The following is a 13969-nucleotide window of genomic DNA, read 5'->3' on the forward strand; positions in this document are numbered from 1 at the left end:
GACGTTAATAATTTATAATTGATAATGAATATTTAACATTAGTGTTTTTTTAGTTTGTTGGATAATGTCGGGGCAAACCAATATTTTTGCAAATTTATTTACATAACATAGTTAATTAATACATGTTGTCGTTATAATTTTATAAAGGTTCGATAGAAGTCATGGATGATCGTTCATGAATGTATTGGGACTCACCCTAAGGATTGCGGAGGATGGATTATTGTAACGAGGTTCAGGGTTTTATTAATTTCGCAACATCTATTCTGATAAATTTTACTGATGGCGGTATTAGATGTCCATGCAGAAAGTGTAAAAATAAAAAGTTTATGTATCAAGATGTTGTAACGATGCATCTTCTAACCAAAGGGTTCATGGAGGATTACTTGTGTCGGTTTGCACATGGAGAATTATTTGTTCCTAATGAGAGCATGATAAAAAGGGTGGTTGGGTCAACTTCTAGTGCTAGCAACGTGTATGAAGTTGGAAATGACAACAGTAATCCTTACAGGAATATTGTTATAGATGCAATGAGAATGAATGAAGGTAATGTCAGTGAATGTCCAATCGTAGAAGAAGAACTTAATGCAGATGCAGCAAGGTTTTTTGATTTGTTGAAAGATTCTAATGAACCATTATAGGATGGCTGCATGAACCATAATAAATTATCGGTCATAGCATAGGTGGTCACCATCAAGTCATATCACAGATTAAGTAAGGCCGATTATGACAAGATTATCGAATGGGCGAGAAGCATTTTACCTAAAGAAAACAGGCTAAAAGAGAACTTCTATGCTGCAAAGTCCATGATGAAACCCCTTGGTTTAGGATACCAGAAAATTGACATGTGCCCTAACTTCTGTATGTTATACTACCTTGAAAATGTTGAGCTAACCGAGTTCATGACATATAGGCATTCCCGTTACAAACCTAGAACTAGCAAGGGAAAGACTTTTATGGCATATTAAAAACTTAGATACTTCTCAATCACACCTAGACTGCAGAGGTTATTCATGTCACCAAGGACTACTGAGCACATGACATGACACCAATCACATCATGTGGTTGATGGAGTAATGGTGCATCCTTCTAACGGCGAAGCATGGAAGCACTTTAACAGTATGCATCCTTACTTTTTAGCTAAATCAAGGAACATGCGTCTTGGGTTGTGTACAAATGGATTCAACCCATTTGGGTCATTTGTTGCTTCTTATTCTTGTTGGCCAGTTATATTGACCGTTTATAACTTGCAACTGGGGATGTGTATGAAGCCGGAGTTCATGTTTTTATCTATGGCCATACCAGGTCCAAGCAATCCGAGGCAGAATATAGATGTTTGTCTTCGACTGTTGATTGATGAGTTGACGTAGTTGTGGTTCTCTAGAGCTTTGACTTATGATATCTCGAGGAAACATAATTTTGTTATGAGAGTAACTTTGATATGGACTATCAATTATTTCCCAACTTATGGAATGGTTTCTGGTTGGAACACACATGGAAAACTAGCATGTCTATATTGTATGGAAAACAACAAGGCATTCACGCTAACAAACGGGGGTAAAGCTTTTTTTTTTTACTGTCATCATCGTTTCTTGCCACCGAATCTTAGGTATAAAAAGAACAAAAAGGATTTCTTTATTAGCAGAGTTGAAAAGGATGTTGCACCCCCGTGTCTTTCTGGTGATGAATTGCATGATGTTGTATCAGAGTATGGTGACATTGTGTTTAGTTTTCAATCACGTAAGCAGAAGTTTCCTGGTTTTGGTTTGACCCATAATTGAGTAAAGCAAAGTATCTTTTAGGAGCTTCGTTATTGAAAGACTAATCTTTTCTATCATAACCTTGAAGTCATGCATATTGAAAAGAACATGTTTGAGAACATTTTCAACATCATCATGGATGTAAAGGGGAAGACAAAGGACAACATCAAGGCTAGATTGGTTTAACATTGTTATGTAACCGTAAAAATATAGAATTAGTTTGTGGGTCACGGGTCGCAAAACCAAGAACAAGCTTTGTGTTAGAGAAAAACGCACAACTACTAGTCTATAAATGGCTTAAAAGTATGAGTTTTCCCGATAGACATGCCTCGAACATATCAAGATTGGTTAATATAGAGGAATGCAGATTATATGGAATGAAGAGTCATGACTGCTATGTGTTTATGCAAACACTCATCCCATTAGCTTTTCGTGATTTTTTGCCAAAGGGGATATGGGATGCACTCGCGGAGATCAGTCATTTCTTCAGAGATATATGCTCCAGCAAGTTGAATGTTGATCACATTGAAAGGCTTAAAATGAATATCGTCGAGACAACATGCAAACTTGAGACACTATTTTCTCCATCATTTTTTGACTCAATGGAGCATCTACCCGTATATTTACCATTTAAGGTAAAAGTTGAAGGACCGGTCCAATATAGATGGATGTATCCATTCGAAAGGTTAGATATTACAGTTGCAATGTAATTCATAATTAAATGTTTTTTCATTTTTTTAATTGATAATTTTTGTTTAATTTTATATATGCAGGTACTTGTTCAATCTTTAAAAAAAAAAAAAAAAGGATTCAAGAACAAGGCGCATGTCGAGGCGTCAATATGTGAAACCTATATTATTGAAGAGATCTCAACATTTATCTCATGCTATTTCGAACCTTATTTGAGAGCGAGGATCAACCGTGTTCTATGGCATGATGATGGTGGTGAAGTGCCTTTAAGTGGGAACTTATCAATATTCTCTAATCCTAAACGACCCACACCTAAAAATATCATAAGGGGAAGAAGATATTTGTCTGAAATAGAGTTCAAACAAGCACACAATTATATCTTATTTAACTATGATGAGCTGAGACCTTTTATTAAGTAAGTAGATGTTCTACTTAAACTTTGTCAAGAGTGTACTATTTATATATTGTGATATCATAAACTCATATAATTTGGAACAACCTTGCAGGCAACATTGACGATATTTATTGTCCAATAACTCACAGCTGACCGAATCCCAAATCTTTCAATTACAAGATGAACAATTAGCCACATGATTTAGAACACATATAAGTCCTATCACAAACTCATTATCTCTTGCAAGGTAATTAATCGTACATCAATATTACATAATATCCATTTATTTATTATTGTTGTATTTGATATAGAATGTTTATCAAATGGGAGGTAGTGTTGTTATTTCACTGTCTTTACTAAGCCTAGGCCCTGAAAGAAAAGTCAAATGCTATAACAGGTATTTTGTCAATGGATATATCTTTCATACTGAAGAATACGGGCATGGAAGAAAGACATACAATAGTGGTGTTTGTATTAAGGGATCAACTTCTAGTGAGTTTGAAGTTGACTACTATGGTAGATTAGAAAAGGTCATCAAACTACAATATTATAGCGAGCATAATAGAGTGTTTTTATTTAAATGTTATTGGTATGACATAACTGACAGAGGAATCAGAGTAGATCCTCACTATGGTCTCATTAAAATCAACTCAAAAGCTAGACTCCGCAACGTAAATGATGTCTTTGTTTTTACAAAGCAATGCCAACAATTTTATTACACATACACCCCTTCCTTTAGAAATAATAGATCAAGACTTGATTGGTTATCCATTTTAAAAACCAAACCTAGGAGTCGTGTCGAGGTCGTTTAGGATGAGAACGAAGACACAAGTGTGATAAATGAAGTCTTTCAAGTTAGTGAGTTGGTTGAATGATACTAAATTGCTCCTTCGATTGACTTAGAAGAAAATTCAAATTTTCATGTTTTTTATAATAGTCTTATTGATGTTGACACAGAGAAGTTGAATGTTGTTTTGAGCTCTAGTGGATTAGAGAATGTTGATGAAGAAGATGATAACCACATTGAAGAGTGCAATGAAGCTGATAACATTTCAATTGAGGACGAAGTCAAAAATTATGACTAAATATGTTGTAAAGCCTTTTTTTTATATAATGTAATATTATGAATGATATTTTAGAACATGAAATATTTATTTTATAATTGTTTGCTCTTGTTATTGTGTTGTGTGTGTTGTAAGTTTGCAATTTAAACGTTTGTGCAGGAGGATAGACAGACAATACAAACAAAACATACAAAATCTTAACACAAACACCAACAGATTGTGTCCCGTCAGTATTTTACCGAGATTTGCAAAAACAATACAACATTTTGCCATAATCACCAACAACTATACCAACGGCATATGTCCCGTCGGTATTTTACCGAAAGTTGCAAAAAAATTACAGCCCCTACCATAATCAATGACACATTTACCAACAAAATCATTGACGGATGATGCACATTCCAAAGCGTGCGACTGTCAGACTACCTGGTTGGTCGGCACAGTTACCGACTGACGCGGCAAATCCAATGCGCTCGTGCTCTAACACCTTTTTACCGACAAATGTGCTAACGGCCTATGAAAAATCTAGAGGGATTTTCAAAATTCTAAAAAATACTTATGGAATTTAATGCCACCGCCCAAAAAAATATTATTCTATGTTCCGTCAGTAAAATTGCAGTATAAAACTAACCCCCCCTCCATGGTTCATTTTTTCTCGGCTCCTCTCATTCATCTTCTCTTCTCCTTCTACAAATCTTTTGCGTTTCTCATTGTATTTTTAGTGTTTTGATTGTAGTTTTCAACATATTAAAAGGTATGATTCTCCTTTCTTTATCTTTGTTTTTTTTTTTACTTTTTTATTTTTATTATGATTATTTTTGTAGTGTTCTTTTTTTTTTTGAATTTTTGTAAATAAAAATCTTGAAATCAACACACTATTAAGGTAAACATTTTTCATTCCTAAAGTCTTTAGTTTTTTTCCTTTTATTTGTTCATTTTATTTTATTGTTTGTATTGCCATAATAATTGAAAATTTAGTTAAATTTGAATTGTTTATTGTTGAATTTACCTTTAAAATGTTAATTGAAATATAGAATTAAATTTAATTAGTTTATCTTAATTTTAATATATTATTGCTTGTTATGTTTTTTATTATTTCAATTAATTGTAATTGTTATTTATGAATTAATTTGTATAGATGTTAGTTGAAAATATATAGATGTTGAATTTCTATAGATGTTAGGTTGTATAGAGTTGATTTTGCAATATTTGTGTAGATGTGTAGAATGAAAATTGGCTTGTGAATATTATCAATATTTTTAAGTATGAAAATTGTGGGTAGTCTCTAATATAAGAGAGGTCCACCGTTAATCTAGTTTAATTTTGTTTTTGAAATATATTAAATTTGTAATGAATATTTGGATGAATATTATTTAACATTATTTTTATATTTTTAATGTTTAATACAATTTTATTTGGTTAATTAGTTTTTTTTACTATTAATAAGTAATTTTAAAAAAATATTTTAAATAAATACCGACGGCCTTACAGACAAAACTGAGCCATCGGTATTTTACCGAGATTGCAAAAACATTACCACCCATGCCACAATCACCGATGGATATAATCTGTCAATGTTTACCATTGATACTACCAAAGGAATATATTTGTCGATATTGTACAGAGAATTCTGAAATATTTACCACCCATGCCACAATCACCGACGGCCAGTCCGTCGGTGATTTACAGTTGGAAATACAGACAGAACACGTCCGTTGGTAAAGTTCTCCCGGGAAATTATTTTTTTGGCGTGCTTCCCCTATCTATAAGACCGTTAGTGTTTGGTTTTTTTTTTAATTTCCGATAGAATCAACGATGCATAAGGGAATTACTGACGATCAATATTCTGATATATAGATTTTATCGGTGAGGCCGTCGGTAAAAAATTTACCAATGAGTTATGTATCTTACACCGACAAAATAAATCCATCGATAAAACTATGTAATGCAGTAGTGCTAGCTTATAACCCTTCCTTTGCTATATCCCTTTCGTACGATTGGGAGAAAGGAGAAATGATTTTGAAGCATATGCGAGTGTAACATGAGAATCCTTACATGCCATTATTGCTCCTAGACAACGGATCGACACATGCTGCATAGTGGCAGGAATCACCCTTCATTACGTAAGGGACCAATTAAGTAGAGGTTTAATCTTGCATTAAATCTAAATTATAGCTTAATTATTCACCAATATTCTTATAGGCAAGCAAAATATATACCACCTAATTACAACATGTTATGCTCTAGCATGTATAATTATTAGTTAGACTATTCGACCTCGGAGGAGACACCATCGCCCGCTGCTTGACCTGTAGGATTGAAGAGTAATTAGCTTTGGTAATAAATATATATTAATTTGGGCGATTCCATGCAAGCATAGTGTCCACATCTCCTATTTACTTTACAAATCGGCCCGCCATGGTCCACGTATATATGCCTTGGTCACTTGAGCCACCCTTAGTTGGAACTGTTATAAATATAATACATCCCATGATGATGTTAGGGAATAAATATATAAATAAATAAATAAGATTTGATAAATATGTGTATTTATACATTAGATAATCTTAATAATAAATGATGGCCTTAAAGTTTGAAGTCAAAACCATCACATGCACCAAAAAGAGTAATTGTTTTTATAAATAGTAAGAAGTTTTTGCATAATCAAATCTGTGCTATGGGAACATTGCTATTCATACTTGAGCTTGTACATCCATGGAAGACTTCCTTCCTCCTTACAGTCTCTTCTTACACCTCAGAGGTTATGGGGAATATATTGCAAGCTAAAGCATAGAGCACATCTTGTCTTATCCATTCCATTTGAATCTCACAGTAGAAACCTAAAAGTTGTGTGTTTCGAAGAATCCAATGCTTCACTGTAGCATATGGCTTCTGGTTGAAGGTACGGACTCTTATCTATTTAAGAATTCAGCCTTTATGGGCTAAGATACGGATGCTGCTCGAACTGCACCTGCTACTATTGTTCCATTATTTTCAAGTTACTATTGTTCTTGACATCCCATGTAAAGCTAGCTATGAGGAGGAATTATGGAACTACGCCGCCTTTCGCCATTTTCTTTTCCAAGGACAATAACCTTCGCAATATTCCATTACCATTACAAGTAAATTGTCTCCTAACATAACTCTTAAAGATATAACTTCACAGCTGAAGTTTTAAATTTAATTTTTAAAAATTATTAGTTTATATTCTATAAAATTCAGGATCATTAGATATTTATATGATTGTTAATTTTAAGATATATAGGATTAGTTGAGGTACATACAAGCTAACCCAAACATCCACGTTAATAAAAAAAAATAAAAAAACTCTCATGTTGCAAGAGCATTTTGAGTAATTGAGAGTGGTTTCTTGCACTACTTTAGTTTCAGTTGAGAATAATGGAATGTGTTGGGTTGTGCCTTAGCCAACCTTCCTATTTATATAGAGGCAGTAGAAGACTGCAGTAACTGTAATGATTACAACATCCTATATTAGAATCCTATTCTGATAGATACATGAGTAACTGTAATGATTACAACATCATATATTAGAATCGTATTCTATAATATGCCCCCTCAAGCTGAGGGTGGGGATCAACCCGAAGCTTGAATCGAAAAGCAGTAAAGGATGCAACAGGAAGCGGTTTAGTGAAGACATCAACAAGTTGATCTCGAGAGGGAATAAAACGAATCTGAATTTCTTTCTTGGCAACACGGTCACGGACAAAGTGATAATCCACTTCAACATGCTTAGTACGAGCATGGAAGATAGGATTTGCTGAGAGATAGGTAGCACCAAGATTATCACACCAAATGGTAGGGGCAGAGACTGAGGGAACCTGCAAATCTGTTAACAAGTATTGAAGCCAAATGACTTCAGCAGTACCATCAGCAAGGGCTTTATACTCAGCCTCAGTAGAGGAGCGAGCAACAGTGCGTTGCTTGCCGGATTTCCAAGAAATCGGCGTCTGACCAAAAAAGACAAGATAGCCGCCCGTAGACTTGCGATCATCAATACTACCAGCTCAATCTGCATCTATAAAGCCATGTAGAGCAAAAGAGGAGCCTCGAGTGATATGGAAACCATAAGATATCGTACCTTTAAGATAGCGTAAAATACGTTTGACAGCGGCCCAATGAGAATTTGTAAGAGCATGCATAAACTGACAGACTCTGTTAACAGCAAAGCATATATCTGGACGGGTGAAGGTAAGATATTGAAGAGCACCCACGATTTGATGAAATCGTGTAGGATCAGAGAATGAATGATCCGGTAATAAAATGACTTTCGAAGGGGAGACTAGAGTATCAACTTGTTTGCAGGAAGTCATACCAGCTCGGGTGAGGATGTCAAGAATATATTTATGTTGACGCAGCATTAAACCCATACTGGTAGACTGAACTTCAATACCTAGAAAGTAGTGAACAGCACCTAAGTCACGAAGCTTGAACTCAGAGCTGAGTAACTGTATAAGGTGATGGAGCATAGCAGAGTTGCTACCCGTAAGCAGAATATCATCAACATACACCAGGAGATAAAAGATATTAGTACCATCAGATAAGATAAACAGGGAGGTGTCAACTTTGAAAGCTCGGAAACCGATGGAGAGAAAAAAATCACTTAGACGAGTGTACCATACTCTCGGTGCCTGTTTCAAACCATACAATGATTTGTGCAATCTACACACATGAGATGGAAGAGAAGAGTCAACGAAACCTGGAGGCTGTTTCATGTAGACCTCTTTAGTAAGAACACCATTAAGGAAGGCATTATGAATATCAAGCTGATGAATCTTTCAATTTCGCGAACCACAATAGAGAAAACCAATCGGACAGTGGCCTGCTTAATAACTGGACTGAAGGTTTCAGAATAATCAATACCTTCCTGCTGGGTAAAACCTATAGCAACAAGGCACGCTTTATAGCGCTCAATACTACCATCAACACGACGTTTGATCCGATATACCCATCTACTACCAACAATGTTCATCAAAGGATGAAATGGAACCAAAGACCAAGTACGATTTTCGCGTAAAGCGGCGATCTCATCACACATAGCATTATGCCAAACTGCATACCGTTCAGTATCAGAGAATGCAAAAGGCTTAGAAGAGGGAGAATACAGTACCCGTGTGGAGATAGAAGTAGAGGCAACGGAAGCAACCAGATTAGCTGTCTTCGGCTGCCGCGGTCTCAGAGTCATAGGATGTCTGTTGTGTGCTGGTGGAGACGCAGGGGAAGACGGTTGTAGCGAGGAGACCTATGGCTGCTGATAAGAAGACAAATCAACCATAAGTTGCAGACCAGCGGGAGAGGATGATAAAGAAGCAGCCTCAAGCACAGGACTGTCAACAAAAAAGTGGTTGGAGGTAGAGACTGAAGTTATAGGAGTGCTGGCCAGGGAGGGCGAAACAGAGGAAGGACTAGAAAGTGCCTCAAGACCATGAGGAGAGGCTACCAATTGACGATCTGAACCTGCATCATAAGGGTTAGATAAACAAGCATGAGATGATGGCCAAGGGATGGGTGAAGGCTGTGGTCGGGTGGCTGTTTGGAGTGGCAAAGCGGAGTGCTGTGGGCTGTTTGGGTGGCTAGTGAAAGCGGGTAGCGGTGGGTGGTTTAGCAAATTTGGAAGGGTGACAGTAGCCGATGGGGTGGGGGTTGTGGTGGAGACCTTTGCAATCTGTTCAGAATTATCAAATGGAAACACATGTTCATGGAAGCGGACATGACGAGAAATATAAATACGGTGAGATGCAATGTCAAGACATCGATAACCAAGATGTGAAGAACTATATCCAAAAAACACACATGGAGAGGAACGAAAACCCAATTTATGATTATTATATGGACGCAGAAAAGGAAAACAGAGACACCCAAAGGTACGCAAAAAATGATAATCAGGAGACCGTTGAAATAAATAAACAAACGGAGAGCGATGGGCAAGAATAGGAGTAGGCATGCGATTTATAAGATAAACAGAGGTTTCAAAAGCATAATTCCAGAATCGAAAAGGTGCTTTACATTGCCCTAAAAGAGTAAGACATGTTTCCACAATATGCATATGACGACGCTCTACTGTTCCATTTTGTTCATGAGTGTGGGGACAAATCAGACGGTGATGAATACCAATGGTCTGAAAAAATATGGATAGTTTTCGGTATTCACCGCCCAATCAGTTTGAACAGATTTTATTTTTAAGGAAAATTGACGTTCGACAAGAGTCTGAAATTGATGAAAAACAGAGTAAACATCAGACTTGGCAACTACAGGATAATACCATACATATTTAGTATAAGTATCAACGAAGATAACAAAATAACGATAGCCATCTGAAGAAAAAAGAAGAGCAGGGCCCCATACATTACTAAAAATTAATTCAAGTGGAGCAGAAGTTTTGTGACCAGTAGGTCCTAAAGACAAACGCGATGATTTTTCTAAAGGACAGCTTTGACATTGAAAATTAAGACGTTTGTTGTTACAAATAATCTTATTTTTCGAGATTAACAATTGAAAGATACGTGAAGTAGGATGACCTAGTCGACGATGCCATAAATCGACAGAGGCAGAAGTGCAGGGAGACCAATAGGCTTGAGGAACTGACATGACGGAAGACTTGGTCAGGGCATAGAGACCATCTTTACTCTGACCTGAGAGAAGGACTTCATGGGTTTTGAAATCCTTGACATAAAACACACGAGGGTGAAATTCAAAATAAACATTATTATCAAGACAAAATTTCTAAACAGAGAGCAGAGGTTTTGTGATTGCAGGAACATGAAGAACATTAGATAAGGTGAAAGAACGATGTGGTGTATATATTTTTGTATGACCAAGATGAGATATAGAAAGGCCCTTACCATCACCAACATGCAAATTATCATTACCAAGGTACGGTTCTGAAGCGGTCAAGGTGGCAAGATCAGGTGTGACGTGTTGATTGGCACCGGTATCTGGAAACCAATCAACAGAACCGGTTGAGGAGAGATTGCGCTGCACCAGGTTGGCAGTAGGTTGTTGGCCATAACCTTGCTACTGGAATTGAGGGCAATGGGGAGCTGTATGGTTGAAATTCTGACACAGTTGGTAGCGTAGATTCTGCCCTCTATTACGCTGCCAAGAGCCCTGCCTATTGTCACCGAAGGAGGAGTTTTGGAAGCTGCGGTGATCAGGTCTGGAGCCAGCAAATCGGTTGCCTCTGCTATTGGACTGGTTGGGACGCCAGCCACCGTTGAAGTGGCCCCTACTACGGCCAGAATTGCCAAAAGTATGGCGTTGTACAACAAGAGCAGAAGATGGAATGCTGGGTATGGGCAGCAGAGGAGCATGTATGGCAGTAGAAGATTTGTGAGAAATTCATGTGTGAGGAGATGGCTGTGAAGATCTACATATGATAAAGGTTCAGCCTTGGTAATAAGACTGGTAACTAAGTCTTTAAACTCTCCCCGAAGACCACAAAACACATATAAATTGAAATCTTCAAGTGAAACTGGCCGACCAGCAACGGCCAATTCATCAAATAAGGCCTTCGCTTTTTGCATAAATTGAGTTACTGATTCATCACCCTGTCGAAGATCCTGAAGAGAGCCGTGAAGTTGCATAATACGAGAGTTGGAGGTGGAAGTGAAAGTGAAAGCTCGCTCAAGAGTGCCCCAAGCTGAACAAGAACTTTGACAGCCAACAACAAGATGCAAAACTTCCATAGATAGGGAGGAAAGAAGAGCACTTAGAATGAGTTGGTCCTGTTGTTTCCAGGTTTGAAAAGGCGGATTTACCTGAAGAGAGATACCATCATGGGCAAGAACATGTGTTGATGGACATGTGTTGGAGCCATTAACAAAACCAAAAACTCCTTGGCCTAGGAGATAAGGCAGCATTTGCATACGCCAATATAAATAATTGGTGTTTGTTAATTTGAGGGAGATGACTTGATGAGTGTGAGAAAGGGAGATAATGCTTGCGGCAGTAGAGGCAGCAAATGTGGGCTGCAAGAGAAGGCATTCACCAGCCATGGCAGAGGAGAATCCAGGCGGTGACGTAGTAGAGGAAAGCAGAGGAGGCGTTGCAAGAGAAGAGGGTTGCACTGTCGGAGAATGTTGCTATTTCTTTCAAGTGAATAGTTATCATGGAGATTTTAAGGTTATTAACTCCAAAATAAATTATATGATATTTATAATGAAAATAAATAAATTTATGAAATTAAACGAAAATGAAAATGTCAAAGAAAATAATTTTAATGTTTATACTCCGAATATAAAATAAGAATAGTGCATTATTCATCATTTTATGTTTTTCTCATTTGGAAAACTTTCTGAAAAAATAATTTTTTTTTATTTACTGAATTTGTTTTTGAAAAGAAAACATTAATGACGGTAGTTTCTAGCTTTTTTTTTCAGAAATTTAAATTTTATTTCTTAAATATTTAAAAAAATTCTTAAGTATTTTTAAAATATTTGAATTTTTATGCATTAAACATTTTTAAAACATTTAATGGCTTACTATTTATGTATTTTATTTTATTCTTTTAACAAAAGTTTATTTTCTTACTCCTTTAAAAGTAATAACAAAATTTAATGACTAATGATTTTATTTTATTTTTAAGCCTAACCATTTCCACAATTTTTTTAAAAACTCTTTATGCATCTTGAAAATTTTATATTTTTTAAAAAAATATATTTTTTTTTATTTATTAAAGAATTTCAAAACTTTTAATTTTTTTTAGAAAAATTAACCTTTTTATTTCTTTAAAAAATATAATTGATATTATCTCAATTTAATGCAATTGAGTTGAATTGGCTAAATTTCGCAATATAGATTTTAACCGAATCTTTTTTTCATAAAAGCTTGTTTCCCATTTGATACAAATCATACAGACCATTTGGAGGGTTTTTCCCAAATCCTATTGCATTTGAGCACCACTTGTTCATAATTGGAGAGGAGTGACGATAAAGCAGTGAAAAAACCTCAAGTCAACCCCTGGCATATTAATTAGTTTTTTTTTTTTTTAGGTGAAGGAGAAAGAGGAGGTTGCTGGATTCTGAACTACAAAGAAAAAGTTGATATTGGAAAATATTTAAGTCACCGGAACAGTCGAATCTTATGTCAAATGATTTCATATGATGTGGGGGGCATGGTATTTGTTTTCTTATTTTTATTTTGTTCAAGAAATTTTATGTGTGTGTCAATCTCTATTAAAAATTGATTTCCATGAACAAATTCATCATACAACCAAGTAAATGACGTGTATTATGATATTAAATATATTTATCTATATTGGTATGTTATTTTTTTCAATTATGTTTTTATTTATTGTTCATTACTTTTTTCCATTTATTTATACAATGGTCATTTGTTTATTTGATTAGATACGTGCAAAAAAAATTTATTTATATTTATGATTTTTTATGTAAAAAAACCACATTGAAAAATTCAACATGTTAAAGTTTATTTGATCATGCATTGATGTTTTTAATTTGATTTTTATTCTTATGATTTTTTCCCTTTTAAGCTCTTTTATGAAAGTTTTGTTCTTTTAAATTTTACCTTCCAATCCAAGTTGATACTATATTGTTTTTTTTTTCTCATTGATCAGTTTTTTTATATATCTATGTTTTTTGTTTGTTATCGTTACCTCTTTATTTTTCAATATAATTCAAACAAAACACATTTGCGATGCTAGAATATTTTACTAAAAAAATAATACAAACCCATATCATAGCCCAGACACCAATAACATATTAACTGATACTTTAAAACTCGTGGGGGAAGTACCGTAGCTTTCATCACATGTTTTTTTTTTTTTTTTAATCATCTTTGTCGATTTTATTTTTTTTTATATTAAACTAGTTGAGAATTTAGCTTTATAGTTTTTTTTTTTTGAAATATTGTCAATTGTTATAGTGTTTCCCTACATGGTTTTTGTTTTGCTATAGTGTTTTTCCACATGTTTTTTTTCTAAAATTATCTTTGTTGAATTTATTTTTTAAATAATGAGTTGGTTAAGAATTTAGCTTTATAGTTTTTGTTTTTTTTTGAAACATTGTCAATTGCTATTGTGTTTCCCC

At 35.1% G+C, this 13969-nt stretch overlaps 1 pseudogene; it reads left to right on the forward strand.

The window, feature by feature from the left end:
• The first annotated feature begins 1073 nt into the window (after positions 1-1073).
• Positions 1074-3926, forward strand: LOC140956000 (uncharacterized; annotated as a pseudogene).
• The last annotated feature ends 10043 nt before the right edge of the window (positions 3927-13969 follow it).

The sequence above is a fragment of the Populus alba genome, chromosome 10 (genome assembly GCF_005239225.2).
Source record: "Populus alba chromosome 10, ASM523922v2, whole genome shotgun sequence".
Classification (NCBI taxonomy): domain Eukaryota; kingdom Viridiplantae; phylum Streptophyta; class Magnoliopsida; order Malpighiales; family Salicaceae; genus Populus; species Populus alba.